The following is a 19,087-nucleotide window of genomic DNA, read 5'->3' as shown; positions in this document are numbered from 1 at the left end:
AGGAATGTGCCAACTGCCTAGGCAATGACCAAGCTGGCACCTAAACCACTGCACCACTGTGCCTCCATGCTTAATTGTTCTTCATCTATTTTCTATGCCCATTTTCTCCATGGCAGAGACATGGGCAGCTGCATGGAACTGGCAGTTCATTATAAGGCACATTGCAAACAATCTCTAACACACTCAGACACAAAAGTCGTGCCAATCCACCCGACACAAGGAATCAAACAAGAAAACGGAGAAAACTCTCCACACATTATTCATATAATCTTAAACCTTCAAAACCAGCCACCCGACACAGTCATGAGGTTGTGGAAGGAAACTAGAGTTTGCAGAAGAAAGCACAATAAAAATAATAAAACCAATAATTTGCTACAGTCATGTAGTGCTTTTCTAACTACTCAAAATGCTTTACACAGACAGTGAAGGGCCACCTCAACCACCACCAATGTGCAGCATCCACCTGGATGACATGAAGGCAGCCATTCCTGCGCCAGTCCCCTCACCACACAGTAGCTATTAGGTGGTGAAGGGGCGAGAGAGATAGTTAGCCAATAAGGCACAGGGGAATGGGGGCAAGAATGGACACCAACACCTTATTGTTTCTGAAAGATACCCATGGATCGTTCGTGACCACAGAGAGTGCTAATTTTTATAGCACAGTATCCCCACCACTGTCCTGAAACGCTGGGGTCCACGAACAGCACATTTCAGAAGCAACCCAGCCTTATCCTAGATGGTCTCCTATCCAAGTGTGGGTCAGTGCTTAGTTTCAGGTGAGTCACCTGTTCTGAACGTAAATTGAGCAGGTACAGTCCACCCAAAAGGCACGCAGGTCCCAAATCAAACCAAGTAGCTAAGAGATGACAATCCTACTACTCTTATACTTCAACTGGGTTACACTTGGTTTGAATGGTTTTGTTGTTTTTCAAATATTATTTGACTTTTTATGTTGTTGAACATGTTTATGGTTTTGATTTGTCTTTTTTGTCATCACTTCAGGTTTTTTGTACATTCTCGTATACAAAGTATAGGGAAAGTATTGGAATCCTCCAAAAATTCAACTTCAACATTTTGATGAATGTCAATGTTTTAGACCTCCCTGAGTCCACAAATACCATTTTTAGAATTGGATGGATAGATAGATAGATAGATAGATAGATAGATAGATAGATAGATAGATAGATAGATGGATACTTTATGTCTGTGTGTGTGTGTGTATGTAAACATGATAACTTGAGTACGTCTTCACTTAGGTCAACCACATTTTGCATACAAGTATTAGATACAAATCGTAGATTTCTATCAACTTTTGGGCTAACCAGAAGTGTTACTTTACATTTGATTCGTGCAGCTGCAGTGTCTGATTTATTTATCTTTACTTTTATAACAATTGTTCAATATTCAGCATTATTAATTTGATTTGCCTTGTTGATGGTTCTTTAATGCACATAATATAAAAATATAATCATTGTCTTGCAGTTTACTCCTCAAATATCCATCCCCATATCTGAGTATATGAGAAAGTCTAGGGGAGAGCACTCCCGATTATATTTTTGCTCCGGTGCCTCCTGTCTCACCAGTACAAGTAAACCCCCACTTATGAGGTGCCGTTCGACTCATCTCTATCTTTAGTCATCCAAGATGTCAAGCTTTTTGGGGTTCTGTTCTTTTGACTTGAAAAACACCCCTTATTTGTAGGATATTTTTGGACCATATGTTATACATTAAATTAAATCCTTATGATAAATCATAAACCAAGAGGTGTCTTCAGCAAATATGATCAGAAAGACTTGAAGGGGTGGGTGCCACGCCAGCCGACACCAGGGGCTCACCCCCGAATGGGATGCAAGGGGTAAAAGTTACTCCTTTTCACAGAACTTTGAAAAAATAGGGAGTGGTAATATAGGGATGTGGAGTGTTATTTTATGCTATTTTGAGGTTGCTGATCATGAAGAAGGGCATCATGGTGGAGCAGTGGGTAGCGCTGCTGCCTCGCAGTAAGGAGGCCTCGGTTCGCTTCCCGGGTCCTCCCTGCGTGGAGTTTGCATGTTCTCCCCGTGTCTGTGTGGGTTTCCTCCGGGTGCTCTGGTTTCTTCCCACAGTCCAAAGACATGCAGGTTAGGTGCATTGGCGATTCTAAATTGTCCCTAGTGTGTGCTTGGTGTGTGGGTGTGCCCTGCGGTGGGGGTTTGTTTCCTGCCTTGCATCCTGTGTTGGCTGGGATTGGCTCCAGCAGACCCCCGTGACCCTCTAGTTAGGATATAGCGGGTTCAATAATGGATGGATGATCATGAAGAAGATAACATTTTTGACATTAGATTCTTTATTGGTGGTCCAAGCACTCTAAGGGGCACTCCCAGAAGTTTAAAAATGTTACACTTCAAACATAAGCATGTGGTGTATTAGTTTAGACTATTTCAAGGTCAGTGATAGGAATATGATGTCATTTTTGATCCTTTACTAGGGGCCCTTTATGGACCTCCATCAGAGGGTGAAAAATAACAAATTTGTATTACAATCAACAATACTGAAGCACGCATTTCAATATTTCAAATACATCAAACAACTATTTATGTTTATGAAGTATTATGTACTTCTAGCTTATGAAGTAACTCATTACATTTCTTATGAACACCCCAAATTATGGCGGCTTACGCTAATTCAGACTTGTTACATTTTTTAATTTCACAGTCTTTGTGTATATTACGTTTTTTCATTAATTATGTAGCCTTGTTTAAAAATTATGAAATATCTTTGCTTTCATTCTGTTTTATAGGCCGAACCCCTCAAGGGGTGGGGCCATCCTGATGTCACTACTGAAGGACCGCCCTCACCTCTCATATTTGAGGCTGGACAGCAGATCCTTAAGTGGTTCATTGCTGTCTGAAGAGCTCCTTATTGTCAGTACTGATTTTCTGCTTCTGCCTTTGATAATTGGAATTCATTTTGGGATTTGTTTGCTGTGGGTTGCCTTTGTCTCATTTATTTCCATTCTGCTGTTTTTGTGCTTTTCTTTTGTTTGTTCAAATTGACTCTTTGTTTGGATTGTCTCTCAAGCCAGAGGCCTGATAGCTCCCTTCTCTCGAGGAACATTTTAATTTTTTTTTATATATTTTGGGGAATTCAAAATATTTTGACCTTTTAAAAGCCTGTTCTCCATTTAGGGCCTGTGCAGGCCTGTGGATTTTGGGGTCAGGCTGATGGGGCCAATTGCTAGGCAGGCTAGTGAAGGTCCTGACTTGGTTCTGTGTGTCTTTTCGGATGTTTATCACCCTTTTTGCTGATTTGGGTGCACTTAATGACAACACCTACCCACTGTGCCACCCTCCTACACTAATCATTTACTGTTTATAGCAGGGTGACATGGTGATGCAGTGGTAGCGATGCAACGAGGAGACCGGGTTAAAGTCCCAGGTGCTACCTATGTTGCGTTTGTATGTTTTTCCCGAGTCCACTCAGGTTTCCTCCCACAGTCCAAAGACATTCAGATTTGGTGGGCTGGTGATATTAAATTGGCCCCCTGTGTGTGTGCGTGTATGGGTGTGAGTTTGTGTGTGTGCTCACCCTATGAGTGTGGGCTGGCACCCTGTCAAGGGATTGTTCCTGCCTTGCACTTGATTATTACTAGGATAGTCTCCAGCTTTCCCATTACTCTGAACTGGGTAAGCAGCTGTGGAAGATGGCCAGATGGATATTTCTTGCAGTATTCATTCACATTTATGCATTATAGTGACACTATTGTATAAAGTCTTGGGTCTTGAGCCCAATCAGGCTGCGGTCAGGGTTAGCTCATCATGACCCTAATGGATTAAAAAACAAGGATGGACTTCAAGCAAAGCAACTTCCACATCTGTACTTGTGAAGCACAGGCACTTGCTCAGGGCCACGCTGTCAGTCAGTGAACGCCAAAGCTGCAGCCTCGTGATTTAGAGCCTGGCCATTATCCCATTGGCTCCACAATTTACAGTTGTTCCAATAAAGCAGTTTTTCTACTTTGTTTTGTTTTAATGAAGTTTATGGAAATCTCATTTTTCCCCAGTTCTTTTGGAGACCACCCAGAGAGAGAACAGAATGGTAAGTGAGGGGCAGTTGCCCACTTTTCATTAGCTGGCTTTCACAAAGCAAATCTCCAGAAACCTGGTTCACTCTGAAAGGCAAAATGCAATTCAGAGGTTATATCCAAATATTGATTTCCATTTGTTTACGATGCTGGCACTTCACAAAGCACTATTTAAAATATAAATCCCCAAAGAATTACATTTTTAACTTCGAAGGCCTCTACGGGAGATGGAGAATCTATTGCTTAAATGAGGAGTCGCACAAGTTGCTCCCGAGACCTGGCACCGGCTTAGGTGGAAGATGGAGCGTTCAGTTCTTGGCCATACAAAAGCAAAGCCTGTCGGCTGCTCGCCCTTGGATTTGTTAAAACACATAAAGAGCTGAAGCAGTTCCTTGACTCCTAGCCAGTCCTACTGTAAAACAACAGGGATAACGGCTGAGGCCACCATTCTCTGGGGACACCCAGTAGCTAGTAAGCAGGCCAGCCGGGAGACATGATACAGTAGCCGGGCTGAGGTACATGCGCACTTTACTCAGCCCCCATCAGTGTATTCCATCACCAGGGTCACTGAAGACTTGGGACACCTTTGCTGTTTCAGTCAAGAGGGTCTCGTCCTTATCCCCACCCCAACCCCACCCCCTTCTGCTCTTCTTACTGGCCACCATTAAACGGATCTCCAATTCTGGAGGGCCAAAGGGGCTGCAGTTTTTCACTGTAGTCATTTTTGCTGCTAATTAACGTAATTTGCCTTCATTTTAATTGACTTGCAATTTAAGACAATTGTTTCTTTATTCCTTAATTAGAAGCCAAACAATAATGAGATACACTATATGGACAAAAGTATTGGGATGCCTGAGCATTACACCAACAGGGCCCTTAATGACATTGCATTCAAATACATAGATGTTAATATGACGTTGGTCCCCTCTTTGCAGCTATTAACAGCTTCCACTCTTCTTGGAAGGCTTTTCACAAGATTTTGTGAGTATTTCTGTGGGAATTTGTGCCCATTCATTCTGTAGAGCATGTATAAGGTCAGGCACTGATGTTGGATGTGAAGGCCTGGCCTGCAATCTCCATTCCAGTTCATCCCAAAGGTGTTTGATGGAGTTGAGGTCAAGGCTCTGTGCAGGCCAGTCAAGTTCTTCTACACCAAACTCATCCAGCCATGTCTTTATGGACCTTGCTTTGCTCACTGGGGCACAGTCATGCTGGAATAGAAAAGGACCTTCCACAAAGTTGGAAGCATAGGATTTTCCAAAATGTCTTGGTATGTTGAAGCATTAAGATTGTCCTTTACTGGAAGTAAGGGGCCAAACCCTGAAAAACGGCCCCACACCATCATCCCTCCTCCACCCTTCTTCATAGATGGAACAATGCAGTCAGGCAGGTAACGTTCTCCCAGCATCTGCCAAACCCAGACGCGGCCATCTGACTGCCAAACAGTGAAGCGTGATTCGTCACTCCATAGAACACTGCTCCACAGTCCAGTGGTGGTGTGCTTTACATCACTCCATCCGACACTTGGCATTGGACTTGCATGCAGCTGCTCGGCCATGGAAACTCATTCCATGAAGCTCCCACCACACAGTTTTTGTGCTTACATTAATGTCAGTGGAAGTTTGGAACTCTTCAGCTATGGAATCAGCAGAGTGCGAGCAACCTCTATGTACCGTGCACCTTAGCAGTCGTTGACCCCACTCTGTGACTTTACGTTGTCTTCTGCTTTGTGGCCGAGTTGCTGTTGTTCCCAAACAATTCTACTTTCCAACAACACTGCTTAGAGCTGACCGTGGAATATCAAGCAGGGATGAAATGTCACAAACCGTCTTATTGCAAAGGTGGCATCCTATCACACTGCGACGCTTGAAGTCACTGAGCTCTTCAGAAAGACCCATTTTGTTGCACGGATATTTGTAAAAGAAGACGGCATGGCTAGCTGCTTGATTTTATACCCCAGTGGCAATGGGTCTTATTGAAACACTGCAACTCAGAGGTGTGGCCCAATACTTTGGTCCATAGTGTGTACAAAGTGAGCCAACACACGACCAGCTAACTTGTGTCCATCATACGATACCTGAAATTAAAGAAGGGTGAAGGTCTCAGTAATGTTGATCTTCTTAGGTCCACAAAACATTTTGACGGTAGTCTTAGAAAAAAGAAAATCAAAAGTCTTGGGAATGTTTGCGGTGGCAGAATTAGAGCACCAACAAGTCATGGAATTAAAGAACGGGGTCAATTAATGGCAAGAATCAGCTTCTAATTAAGAAACTGCTTGGAGTTTGACGTCCTGACTTAGCTGGTCATCCGCTGGCTCACTTCAGGTCTCATTTTTCTTTGGCAAAAAAAGACGTTCAGAGGACTGCGTTTTCTTTTTTTAAAGTCAATAAAAAGGATTGGAGAAGAAGTCGATTAACAGCACAAATGGGTCATTATTTAAGTAATTGGAAGGAAGTAAAGCCAGCAGTTCCTGCGGCCCTCCAGGATCGCACTTGGACAACCTTAAAATAGGCAAATCAAAGGATAACGGGAAAGGGTGCAGGATAGTGACCACATGTGGCCAAACTTATACAAGAAGACACATTTTCATGAGGATGCCCCTTTCATCCCCACCTTATTGTATAAAGGTGGCACAGATCTTTCATCTCCGGGGGTGTTACATGCATTTATTATCCTAACAGCATCCATCTATCCAACCAGCCCTCCATTTAGTAACCTAGGCAGAGGTGGGAGAAAGTCATGCTGGAATTGGCTATTGATGAGCCATCACTAAGCCACATCAGTCACCCTGGGCCAGTGGACCTGGAGGACCCCTGTGGCTGCAGGTTTTCATCCCAACCTGTTTCACAATCAGGTAGCCATTTTACCTTGAATTGATCTCATTATTTCATTAGCTAGTCTTTCATTATGTTTTCTCTTATTCTGCATTCAAAAAAGCACAGCAGTGTGAAATTTACATTTTGTAAAACATTTAGAAACATATGGATTTTTGCCATTGCATTCATTTCTTTTTTGTCATGTCCCTATTAATTCTCCTTTTTGTACTCTCTTAATTGCATTCTAATAATAACAATTGACAGTGAATGAAGTAGACACCGGGGGTCTCATTTACAAAAGTATGTGTGGATTGGAGCGTAAGAAAACAGGAAAATATGTAAGCCAAAGAAAAAAAAGGTTCAGATTATAAAACCTGCCATACGCGCGTCTCTGTGCAATTCACCGTCTATAAATCCGAGTCACCTTGTAAATATGTGTATGTGACTGCGCCTCAAATGCCATCCTGAAACATCCATATATGGAGTATGCTAATCCACCTCATACATATGCAGTGCAGGTGGCACACAGAATGGACAGGCATCCTGACAAGGAGATGGGGAGATACCTTAACCAGACGGGAGGCCCCGAGCGAACAAGAAAGGCATCCCAGCCGAGAGAGGGTAGGATATCGCACCCAGATAAGGCTTCCCTAACGGATGGATGGACATCCCAGCCAGTAAAGAGGGTTCCTTACCCAGGTGGGAAGCCCCAGACAAAAGGACAGGCGTCCCAACCGGACATGTGTTTAGCACCTTCTCTGGCTGGGATAAAAGAGGAGAACAGAGAATGGTTGTCTTTGGAGGGTGTTTAGTCCCCCTAGTCACCAAATGGCAGCAACTCTCAATAGCACTCATTCAGGAACCAGCAGGGAACTACTCATGTCGATGGCACCTTCCTCAGAAGCTGATAAGGTGCCACATTCAATGGAGGTGGATAATGTGGACCTATGAATAGTCCGACAGCACAGCCCTGCTGGGGTCTGTGGGCTCCGCATGAGGGGACGTCCATGTGACCTGGAAGTACTTCCATTGGGCAACAACCTTGGCACCAAAAGTACTCCCGGGTCCACAATAAAAGGGACCACACCCCCTTGTCCAGGCAACTCGGAGCTGGGAGGAAGACAAGCAAACACTCCACTGGAGGAGGGCAGTGCGGTGGAGAGAGGAGAAGTGAATTGGAGGAGAGATAAACTGTGTTTTTTTATGCTTCATTTGTGATGTATTGTACTAAAATACCCATTTATTTGAACCCAGGACTGGCTTGGTGTATTTGTGTATTTGTGAGTCTGGGTCTCTCTGATGCCCCAAGCTTTCACTGCAGTCACAAGGTGGCCAAATGCTATTGGAGGCTACAGCAGCTCCCACCTGACGTGTAAAGACCACGGCAACTGCATTCAAGAATATCTGGGTGTGTTCCGCAAATGAGAATTCAAAATCTTATGCAGCATTATAGTGCCTCTCCTCTGCATTCTGGGGGTCAGGGAAAGGCGTGAGGAAGCAGTTGTCTGAGTGGCTAGCCGCTGGCACATGTAGTGACGTAATTGATGTTACCATGAACAGTACAGGCTATATGAAACACCAGTTACTCACCACGTACAGTACCATCACGTCTGCCAAAGCTACTTTGCCTCAAAATAAATTAATCACAGATTGACCTAGGGCACCAAGACATGACATTTGTCAGCCACATCTTGGCATCATGGATGAGTTGTGCGTTAATACAGTACAATGTGATAGCCTATGGTTAACAAATGCAGCTTCATTTTCGCTAGTTTCTCTTATCGCAATATGAATGCCGTCAATTGCTTGGACTATTTTAAGAGAACCAGACACTGCTGCAAATTGCTTTTTTATGCTGGCAAAAACATGTTATATTTAATATATGTGCACCAATACCATACAATAACTGGATGTAGTGCCTCACCGGTCAGTTAATGGCTTATAGCACACCGGGCATGATGGAGGGAAGCTTGGCTGAGATATTCCTGATCTGTCAGACAGTTCTCTGAAAAGTGACAACAGACAACCAATACAATAAGACCAATAACCAAAGAAACTCTTCAGTGCAAATACGCAGCATTGGCCCTCTTAAAAGGGCCAACTAAAATGCAGTCTGAACATCAGAATTATCACTTTTGAGGTTTAACCTCCTTAGCGTTACATTTTTCCTTGAAAAAACATGCAAAAAGCATTGCATTTTTTTGGCTTGTAAAATTACACATTTATTAAATCTAATCTTTCTACTGTAAATGCTAAAAGTACAAAGTATAGAAAGTATAATAATGATTCAAATAATAATAATGATACTAACACCTTATATACTGTCAATGTGTTGTTTGTGTGGCAGATCTCAATGCACGTTGAAATGCACAATCCAACGGCACCATCAGGACAATATTAGTTTGATTCCTTACAGGTTTTCTTTCCAGATTGATCAGCTTCTGAACAGCACACTGCACGTGTGTGATTGCCATGAGTGTCACTTTCGTATTTATCAGAATCACTTTTGATTTCACTGTTCGATTCAATTTCGTTGCCTGAAAACAAATTCATCCCGTTGTCACTGCTCATATCACTGTACAACTCCTGGGGTGCATTTCTTTCGAGGTCAGGAGAAGACGCATCTACACCGTTGCCCAGATAACACTCAGGCTTGTCGTTAAACAAACACACCTATATCGTTTCCCAAGCAATGCTCGGCACTTAACGCTGTTGGCACTTTTACAGCCCGAGTAATCCTTGGGCCTTACGCAAGACGCGTCTGCGCAGTTGCCCGAGTGACACTCGAGACTATTGCTTTAAGTGCTGTTTTTACAGCCTGAGTGACGCTCGGGTCCAACACTAAGGAGGTTAATATGTTTGTCACGTCAACGCACATTATACTAATGATTCCAAGATATGAATTATCGTGCATATGAGACGTCATTTAGTTGGCTTGACCACATCTCCCTGTTTGACTGAGGGTGTTGTTACTTTCGAGTTTCTCCAAAATGTTTAGTACACGTAGGTCAGAGTTGCCGTAAATATATGCCAGTTCCGCCATCAAGTTTTCCTTTGTAAATCCCAACGTTTGCGTGGGAAATTGCATACGCCCATTTCGAGTGTCTTTTTGTGCGTATGCGAGCTTTATAATGAAGGCCCCAGGACAGACAACACTGAACAGTGAAAGGCTGCAGCTGCTTGATTATCAGACCCACTAGTGTACTCACTGGTAAATAACGACCACGACACCTGGAATACTGGGATGAAGACCAGGATAGTAGTATCTCCAGTATATCTCCATATAACATACAGCAATTCTTACTAGTCTGGTCATTTTTGAAAATGCGTTGACTGTGAAATGACAGATTGCTTAATCAAGTTAGCAGTCCAACTAAAAATAAAGTTGATTGGGATGAAAATCTGTAGCCACAGGGGTCCACCAGAACTAAACTTGAGAACCACTGGCATGCTGAAAAGCTTCCTCATAGTTAGGAGACATGTGTGCTAGGATTCTACAGATCTATGACATAGAATGGCTTGTGATGGATGGCCGTGGCCCATGCCCAGCTGGGAGGCCGAGCAGATGTGCACAGGACACTGCCTCCCCCGGAGTGCTAGAGGGCAGCCCCCCTGGGTTGCTGTGGTTCCTCGCATTCCGGCAGGGATTCATGGGTTGCTGTGGCTCCATGGATTTTGGCAGGGATTCATGGGAGGTGGAGTTCAGGACAACCCTGTTGGGTTCCAATGGGGACCACCAAGGGGAGTAGCAGAGTCCTACGTTGGGCTTCCACCACACCTGGGAGTGATTCCAGATGTGACTAACAAGCAACTTGGAGCACACCGAGGAGCAGCATAAAAGGAACCTCCTCATTTCCTCAGGAAGAAGGATGGAACTTGCCAGAAAAGGATTGGAGGTGGAACAAGGAATCGTAAAGGAAGAGAGAAAGACTTTGTATTGTGTTATTGGTGCTTCTACTGTGCTGTGCAGTGGGGAACGAGACAAAAGTGCTTCCCCACACTAATAAAGCCGTGTTGTGTGGCAAGACCTGTGTCTGCATCTGTCTGTGCCAGGTTTGGGTGGCAGGAGTGCCCTCTGGTGGTTCACAGGCTGTATATCCAAGGAAGTGTCACCGCCAGCACCAAGCTGACAAGACCTCCAAGCTTCATTTCTCACTGACTCTCTTTTATTTCAGGGTACCCAATGACATGGCATCATAGCTTTGGAATATGGTCACTGCAGCCCAGAACTGAACCGGTATCCATGTATCACTGCAGCTCACTACTTCCTTCTGTTTTAGTACAACTGAGTATTGAAATCAAAAACGCAAGCTCCTGTCACTTGTGTGAACATCCCACCCACCAGCGTTGTGAAACACTAACGGAGGGCTAACAGAATGGGACACCCATGGTGTAAGGCTTAAGAAAAAGAAAAATGGACATCAAGAGTTGTCAACTCTGCAGCGCCTCCACTAGTGCATATTCAGTCCTCTCATTCTAATAGAATAGTTACCAACTAGCCAACCCGTGGCGTACCGTACTCCACATAATCAGGCCGGTTTTTTAATGATTTTTAAGCACAGGGAGAAAATTAATATTTGAAAAATTGGTAATGTAATAAATCAGCAAGAAAAGCAACATTGTAACAATGCACGGAATGAACCAACACACAATCGTCCGTGACTGAAAACTGGCGGACTTGAGTCGTTGTCGTCTTTGCACAGTCCAGATGCACCTGTGACTCACGTAGACTTTCCGTGTTCCTGCAGGAGTATCTAAGAAAACGCATGTTTGTCGTGGATGTGAATTGCTGTATGTAGCGTGTAAAACAGTTTGCTATGGTGCACGTGGTCATGCGTCGTAACCGAAAACTTGGCTTTTAAAGACTGCTTACTTCATTGTGTTTTAACCTCAGTTGTAAAGGATTGTTTTAAGGATCCCATGAGATACCCCTCGCAAACCGTTTTACACGCTGCATATGGCGATTCACCTCAGCGAGAAACATGCCTCTATGAACGGTTAAACGTGGCTCGGAGGTGCCAGGAGTTGGTGGGCGTGGCTCCTTCCTGCATGCGCCATAGGTGTCTTACTTGTCCAATTGTATCCGGCTGCTCAGTGAATCCACGCCCCTTCCGGCATACTTTCCATGGTTGTCTTGCCTTAGTGAATTATATATATAGATTATCATGTATAATTGTTACCAATTATTATATTTCCTACTTTGGTCACATCATGCAGAGCAGGTCGCTTGAGAGGTCATGCTTGGCATGGTCGGTTTGCAAAAGAGGAAGAGGCCACCCAAGAACTTGCTAGCTAGATACCATCAAGAAAAATACTGGACTGAAGCCGTGAGAAATCGGCAGACATGGAGAGCATTGATCCATAGAGTGGCAGAGAGTCGTACTCGACTGAACAGATGCATGACTACAATGCCTGCATCGATACACCAAATCATTTTTTAATCTGTTGCTTGCATTTCTTAATAAGAATTTCCTATAAAATACTGATCATTGAAATGTCATGAAATATGCTAAAATCATTTACTGGTTTACTATCAAAAATATTGAGTGCCACCATTCCATTTTAGAAATCATGCTTTTAAATGTTGATAGTGTCATGCATGCACACCAGAAGATCGCCTGCCTGGCTCATCTGAAGGTATGCACTACCACCCCAGAGGGGGGTGCCATTGCTAACAGTCTTGTCTCCTTTTTCCCGCTCACAGCACAGAGAAGCCACCCAATAAGGGCAACAGAGCCTGAGAAGCCCCGCCCCTTCCAGTCCAGAAAGTATAAGGCAGGCATCCATGGAAGGTGGCATCACATATTGGATCCAAGTGCCTGAAAGATTAGAGCTGACCGATTCATTTCAACTCCACTAGAGGGCGAGCACAGGGTGATTCTTTACACTCGAGTGCCACCAAGTGCAAGCTTCCTTTTTGTTTTGTTTGGCACCCCAACTATTTTTGGAACTCATCCTACTGTTTTCACTCATGCCACAATAGTTAAAAGAAACAAAAAACAAACAAACAAAGCCTCCACCATGCCATCTTAAATCTATCATGTGCAGCTTAGGCTGGGCATACACGGTGAGATTTTTAAGAAATTGTGCTCAAGCAATGGGCCGTGTTTTAGGTATGGTTGAAAGGCTCTGGATTCAGGTTACTAGATGGAAATGTTCAGCAGTGAAGCATTTCGTCTTATTCTTGCAAATTATAATCAGTAAAGAAATTGTGGTGGAATTAAAAAAAATACTCTAAGAAAGCTTTTGTAACGCTCCAGTGAACCAAAGCACAAATTGGTTTCCACTCACATGGTTAAACAAACTTTGCCCAGTTATGCGTAACAAGTGCCCAGGATACCATAGCGAAGGCGGATCAGCTCTGCCTGGCACTAGGAGTGTAAATTAGTGGCTTTAAGACTTGCAAACACAATATGGCATTTGAAAAAAACCTCAAAAAATACACAGCTTACCCAGCATCAACTTTTGATTTCTTGTCACTTTTCAAGACATTTCGCCTTACTGGGAATGTCATTATGGGTGTAAAATGTCGGCTTAAAGGTGCATGGGCTTGGAGCGATTGGTGCGATTTAATTCAGAGTCCTGTCACAGAGGAGTTAGTTAGCTGACTTGACTTCTGGAGTTGAGTAGGTGGACTGCTCACCACCACTCATGTCGATGACACCTTCCTCAGAAGCTGATGATAAGGAGGTGGATAATGTGGAACTGACCACTATGAACAGTGTTTGAACTGGTGGGACAAAGCACACCCTACTTATAGGCAGCAGGGCTGAATCATTTCAATTCTTGGATGTCACCACTTCATATATAGTTTATACTGGGAGAAGCAACATTTCAGTCACACAGAAAGCTCAGTAGCTCATGCTGGCCCAGGCAGTTCTGGTCCATCGTTATAAACTAATTATTGAAAGGAGCCACATGTCTTTCCATTAGGGTTTAATGTGGTTTGACAAGGCACCATCTAGTACAAACTGTAAGAAGACAGCGGAAGGGTAGAGAGGACTCGGGGTCTAAACCTGCAGTCCATACACAGCCTATACACATCTTGGATCAATGAGCAATACAATTCTATTTATTACTGTAGGGCTTTAGGGACCTTCAGATCTCAGCTTGATGTTATTTTGGGGAAGCTCCGTGAACAGGATGGATGAGCTTGATGTGCCTAATGGCTTGTTCTCATCACAATTGTCCTAAAGTTCTAATGGTTTCTCATTTGTTCACTCAATCAATCAGAGTGTCAGTCACACACTCACCTTTTCATTCATAAACGTGTTCATTCACTCATTCATTCACCTAGTCATTAATACAATCATTTGTTCATTCATTCATCAATAGTGCTAGCGCCACAAACACTGACATAACTTTATTCATTATTCCCTGCTTTACATTCTTGCATTTAAACACCCACCTTGGTGAAGTTTCTAGCACCCGTACATACAGCTTCATTTACATTACTGATATAATTAATCATTTCTTTTCATTAAAGGAAAACACCTAAGTTAAGAAATCCAACCATCTATCCATTTTCCAAAGGCACCTTTTCTATCTCGGGATCACAATAAGCTGAAGCCCATCCTACAGGAGCTAATAACAGAAGACAGGATACCCATCCATCATAGGACACACTCACCTCACACCTGACCGATTTAGTGACCAATGTCCGTGTCTTTGGAATACAAAAGGAAACTTGTGGACTTGGAGAGAAAAAAACACAAACAAAGGAGGACAATCTGTAAGCTTCATGCAGATAGGGGCCCTGAATAGGGAGCCTAAGAGCTCTGAGTAAGTGTAACTCTGTACATCATAAAAACCCTATAAAAGTTATTAACCCATGTGCCACCAGGCAATACTCAAGGACGCATACAGAAAAAGCAGGAGGATGATCCATTAGGTGTTACACCACAGTGTCAGAACCTCAGTCTTAGGTTTCATCTCAAGGACGGTGTCAATTTTTACAGCACTGGGGGCATTTAGATCCACATACAGGGCCAGGGCTGTGCAGTCAGTGCACAAAACCCTCGACTTTGACTCTGATTCCTCCATTTTTGGCAGCACTCTCTCCGACTCTCACTTCTCAGTTTCTAGTATCACCGACTTCAACTCCAACTCTTCAATTTCTGGTACCACCAACTATGGCTCCAACTGCTCAATTTCCGGTAGCACTGACACAGACTCTGACATTTCTAATAAAACCCACTCCAACTCCAGCTCCTCCTAATTTTCTGGTACCACTAATTTCAACTCAGACTCCTCCATTTCTAGTACCACCACCTTTGACTCAGACTCTTTAATTTTTGGTACCACTAACTTCAACTCCAACTCTTCAATTTCTGGTAGCACTAATTTTGACTCCGATTCCTCCATTTCTAGTACCACCAACTCTGACTCCCGACTCCTCAATTTTTGGTACTACTGACTTCGACTGATACATTTTTAGTACCACCGACTTAGATTCCCGACTCCTCAATTTTGGTACCACTGACTTCGACTCCAACACCTCAATTTCTGGACTCCAACTCCAACATTTCTAGTACCACCCACTCCAACTCCTCAATTTTTGGTACCACTAACTTTGACTCTGATATTTCTAGTACCATCAAGTCTGACTCCAACGCCTCAATTTTTGGTACCACTGACATCGACTGATACACTTCTAGTACCACCGACAGACTCCCAACTCCTCAATTTTGGCACCACTAATTTCGACTCCAACTTCTCAATTTCTAGTTCCACTCAATCTGACTCTGACTCCTCAATTTCTGGTACCATCAACTATGACTCTGACTCATCTAATTGTAAATAGATTAATATTTTTACTGCACTGATTGAAGACACACAACATACAAGGCTCCTAATCACTGCCAGGGTAAATCAGCAGACTACATTTTAGCACTCTAACCTGTAAAGTGTGGGCTTAAAGGCTGAAGCAATTTTGTTTAGCTTACAAAACACTGAGTAACATCAAACACAATACACATACGACTAAACGTACAAAATAAAAAAGAAGTTATATTTTATCAAAAGTCTAGAAGAAAAATAGTTTCACCAAATCATTTTATGTGAAATTGGATATTTTAACACATTATATTACAATTCACATTTAGTCAGAGTCAGAGACCAACTCCGACTCCAGTAACCCAATAACTGCTTCCGACTTCATGGCTCCGACTCCACAGTCCTGCACAGACCACAGACTAAGTGCCTCCGGATGGCCTCACCAACACCTCTTCCAGCAGCCATCCAAGCTTTCCTAGATGGTTTCCCATCCAAGTAGTGACTGGGACCATACAGTACATGCTAAGCTTCAGGTCTGGTGGATGACCTCCAATTATATCGTACAGGTGGTACGGTTGTTGACACAGTAAGGTACCGGAAGATGCATAATTACTGCCATTACAAAGAATATGGAAACAACTGTGCTATTCAGGCAGTCTTCTTAAGAGTACCTGCCATAAATGACACCATTTAAAAATCAATGTTACCAGTATGTCAATTCTTCCCTAAGGACCATTAGCCTTAAGCCAAAAATAAAATATTAAAAGAAGAGAAAAATACTATATTGGGAAATATCTAAACATCAATGAAAAGATGTCTCTGGGAGGCGACTGCATGAAAAGATCATATAAGGCGTCGGGAATTAAAAGGAAAGTGACAAACTGGGTGGCAGAGTGTGGGAGAGAACGGCAGTGCTGTGTAAAATTAGCCCACACTCTCTTTATTTTATTGTTGGCAATTTCTTTAAATTTAAATCTCAAGAGAGCCATAATCCCAGATTTCCAATGTTCCTGGGATATTTGTAACATTAATGCATTGTCTCAAGGGTAACGCATTCACAGAAGCAGCATATTGTAGTGCTCTGGGCCTCTCTAGAACAAATAACGGATTGCTCTAATTCTAGTTAATGACAAGAAGGGTGTTTAATGCCGGAGGCGACACAATTCAAATGGAAGACAGGGTGGCGAGGGTGGAAAAATTCACAAATCAGCGGGAATGAGGGTGTGAGCGAGTACACTCTGTGCAGGACTGGAATCCCACCTGGGGTTGGCTTCTGTCTTGTGCAATATGCTGGTATAGGACAGGCTCTGCATCCCTACAACATCACACACGGGTTATGAAAATGCACTGATAATGCTAACTGTTGGCTGGCACAACTGAACATTTTCAAGTGTTGTTGCAAACATCCAAAATCAGTTCCCCGCCAGGTTACAGTCTGTGTGTGATGGACTGGCCTCTCATCCAAGGTGCGCCCTTTCCTTGAGACTGATGCTGACTGGAGATGAACACAGGGAGAACATTTACAATCTACCCAGGAGGGTGCAAATACTTTGGCACAGCTACTTAAAAAATATAAATCATGTTTTATTGCCGGCAGATGACAAAAAAAAAAAACAAGCGCACAGCCATCCCATGCACTGGGGGCTATGAACCGAAATGAGAAAATTCAAACTAGAACTGAATGTAATAGCAGCGTTGCTCAATTAAGGTTCTGTGATGGCACAGTTTAAAGCGGTGGCTGCCTTAAGCCTCACATCAAGCAAGTGGACTTCGACATTATTAATTCCTGCTATGAACAGCTCCAGGTGGATTAAGTTATTTAACATTAGGATTCAAATAATACTCTAGGAATGGGTCACAGTTATCATAATATTTTTGTGCCACGTGCTGTATTTTAAAGGTAAGTAGGAGGAAATCACATACCAAAAAACGTGACTACATTTAAAATAATTTATTTATGCCATGGTTTAATCCAGAGGAACTTTCAAATTTCACTCAAAATGTTTCCATTTCTGTAGTTGCTACATCAAGCAGCTTGCTCGATGTGTCAGCAGTACAATGGATCACTAATTCCATATATTTCAGTACAATTCTTGTGCAAAATGCAATTTTAAGAAATGAACCTCAAAAGGCTGCTTCACAAAGTGACCATGCTAACGACAGGCACTATACTACGTGTCATGCCTAACGTACCTCTAAATGGTCGGTGCAGAGTAGGCTGACCACTTCAGTAGACTGCATAGTAACAGAAACTCTTACCCTTATCATCCATCCACACATCCAGTCGACCGTTATCAAACTGTTTACTCTAAGCCGGGTGAGGACAGCTGGATCTTCTTCTGGAACAATTAGGCGCAAGGCAAGAATCAGTGGTTATCATCATTACAATAATGATATGATGTCCGTTGCCTCCACTAGGGGGCAGCACAACAGAGAGGCCTGAAACAAAACTGACCCACTGGTCACAGGCAGTAAGAACTGGATTAGTGGGTTAGAAAATGAACAGATAGAAGTATGTATAGAGCAGACTCTGCTGACCCTCTCTCCGTGGCCTTTGTGGTGGTCAGGATATTTACCACAACTGCTCACTGTGATGCTGGTGTTAATATTTTTCTATTTTCATCCAATGATAAATCTCAAAATGCATGCTTCATGTGAGAATCTTAGAACTGATTATGTTATGTTGTGTTATAGCAACCCCCGTACTGGGTCCGGAAGAAAAGCACAGCAGGACAAAGAAGTGGTGTCAAGAACAATTTATTCCTAAACTATTCAAAATAAGAAATGCAAAACAAACTATAAAGGAAATTAAAGAGAAATTACAACCAGCTATAAACCTCTCATGCTATGGCAATGAGAGATGCCCTAAATACTCAGTTTTTCATTTACCAAACTTCCTCTCTTCTGCCCAACTTCCACTCCACTGAAATACCCACACCTTCCACATCACCTTGTCACTGTTGAATCCTTCAGAAGCCGCCCACCCTTCTTTTTATCTCACCTGTTCAAAGCATCACCCCTATCCTTCCTCCCAGTGCTCTCCACCTGACTTGCCAGAATCAAAAGACTATCGGCTGACAGGCTGCATCTCAGCTGGAATGCTACCATATATTATATTATATTATATTATATTATATTATATTATATTATATTATATTATATTATATTATATTATATTATATTATCCTAGGTATCTGTCAAATATTGGTAGAAAAACAAAAAAATACTTGCTATTTCTTGCCCTACATGTACCTTCAGTGCCTTTCCTCAGTATTTGCAGGATTCTGAGCTTCTTCCAATCGGTGCTTCATCTCTCAAGTGCGCTCCCATAAAGTCTGCTTCTCAAACCTTCTCATTATTTTTGAGGCACCTTTCTCATCTCCTGCCCAGTTTTAAACCTGCTGTCTTTGAAGGAAATTCTCTCAATGTGCCT

At 42.9% G+C, this 19,087-nt stretch overlaps 1 protein-coding gene across 2 annotated transcripts in view; it reads right to left on the bottom strand.

The window, feature by feature from the left end:
• nkain1 (sodium/potassium transporting ATPase interacting 1) overlaps nt 1-19,087 on the bottom strand; it is a 447,372-nt gene that overhangs the window by 338,413 nt on the left and 89,872 nt on the right. The gene's annotated exons all lie outside the window — the stretch shown is intronic.

Source organism: Polypterus senegalus, chromosome 17, assembly GCF_016835505.1.
Source record: "Polypterus senegalus isolate Bchr_013 chromosome 17, ASM1683550v1, whole genome shotgun sequence".
Taxonomy (NCBI): Eukaryota; Metazoa; Chordata; class Cladistia; order Polypteriformes; family Polypteridae; genus Polypterus; species Polypterus senegalus.
This window is presented reverse-complemented; position numbering and strand designations above follow the sequence as displayed.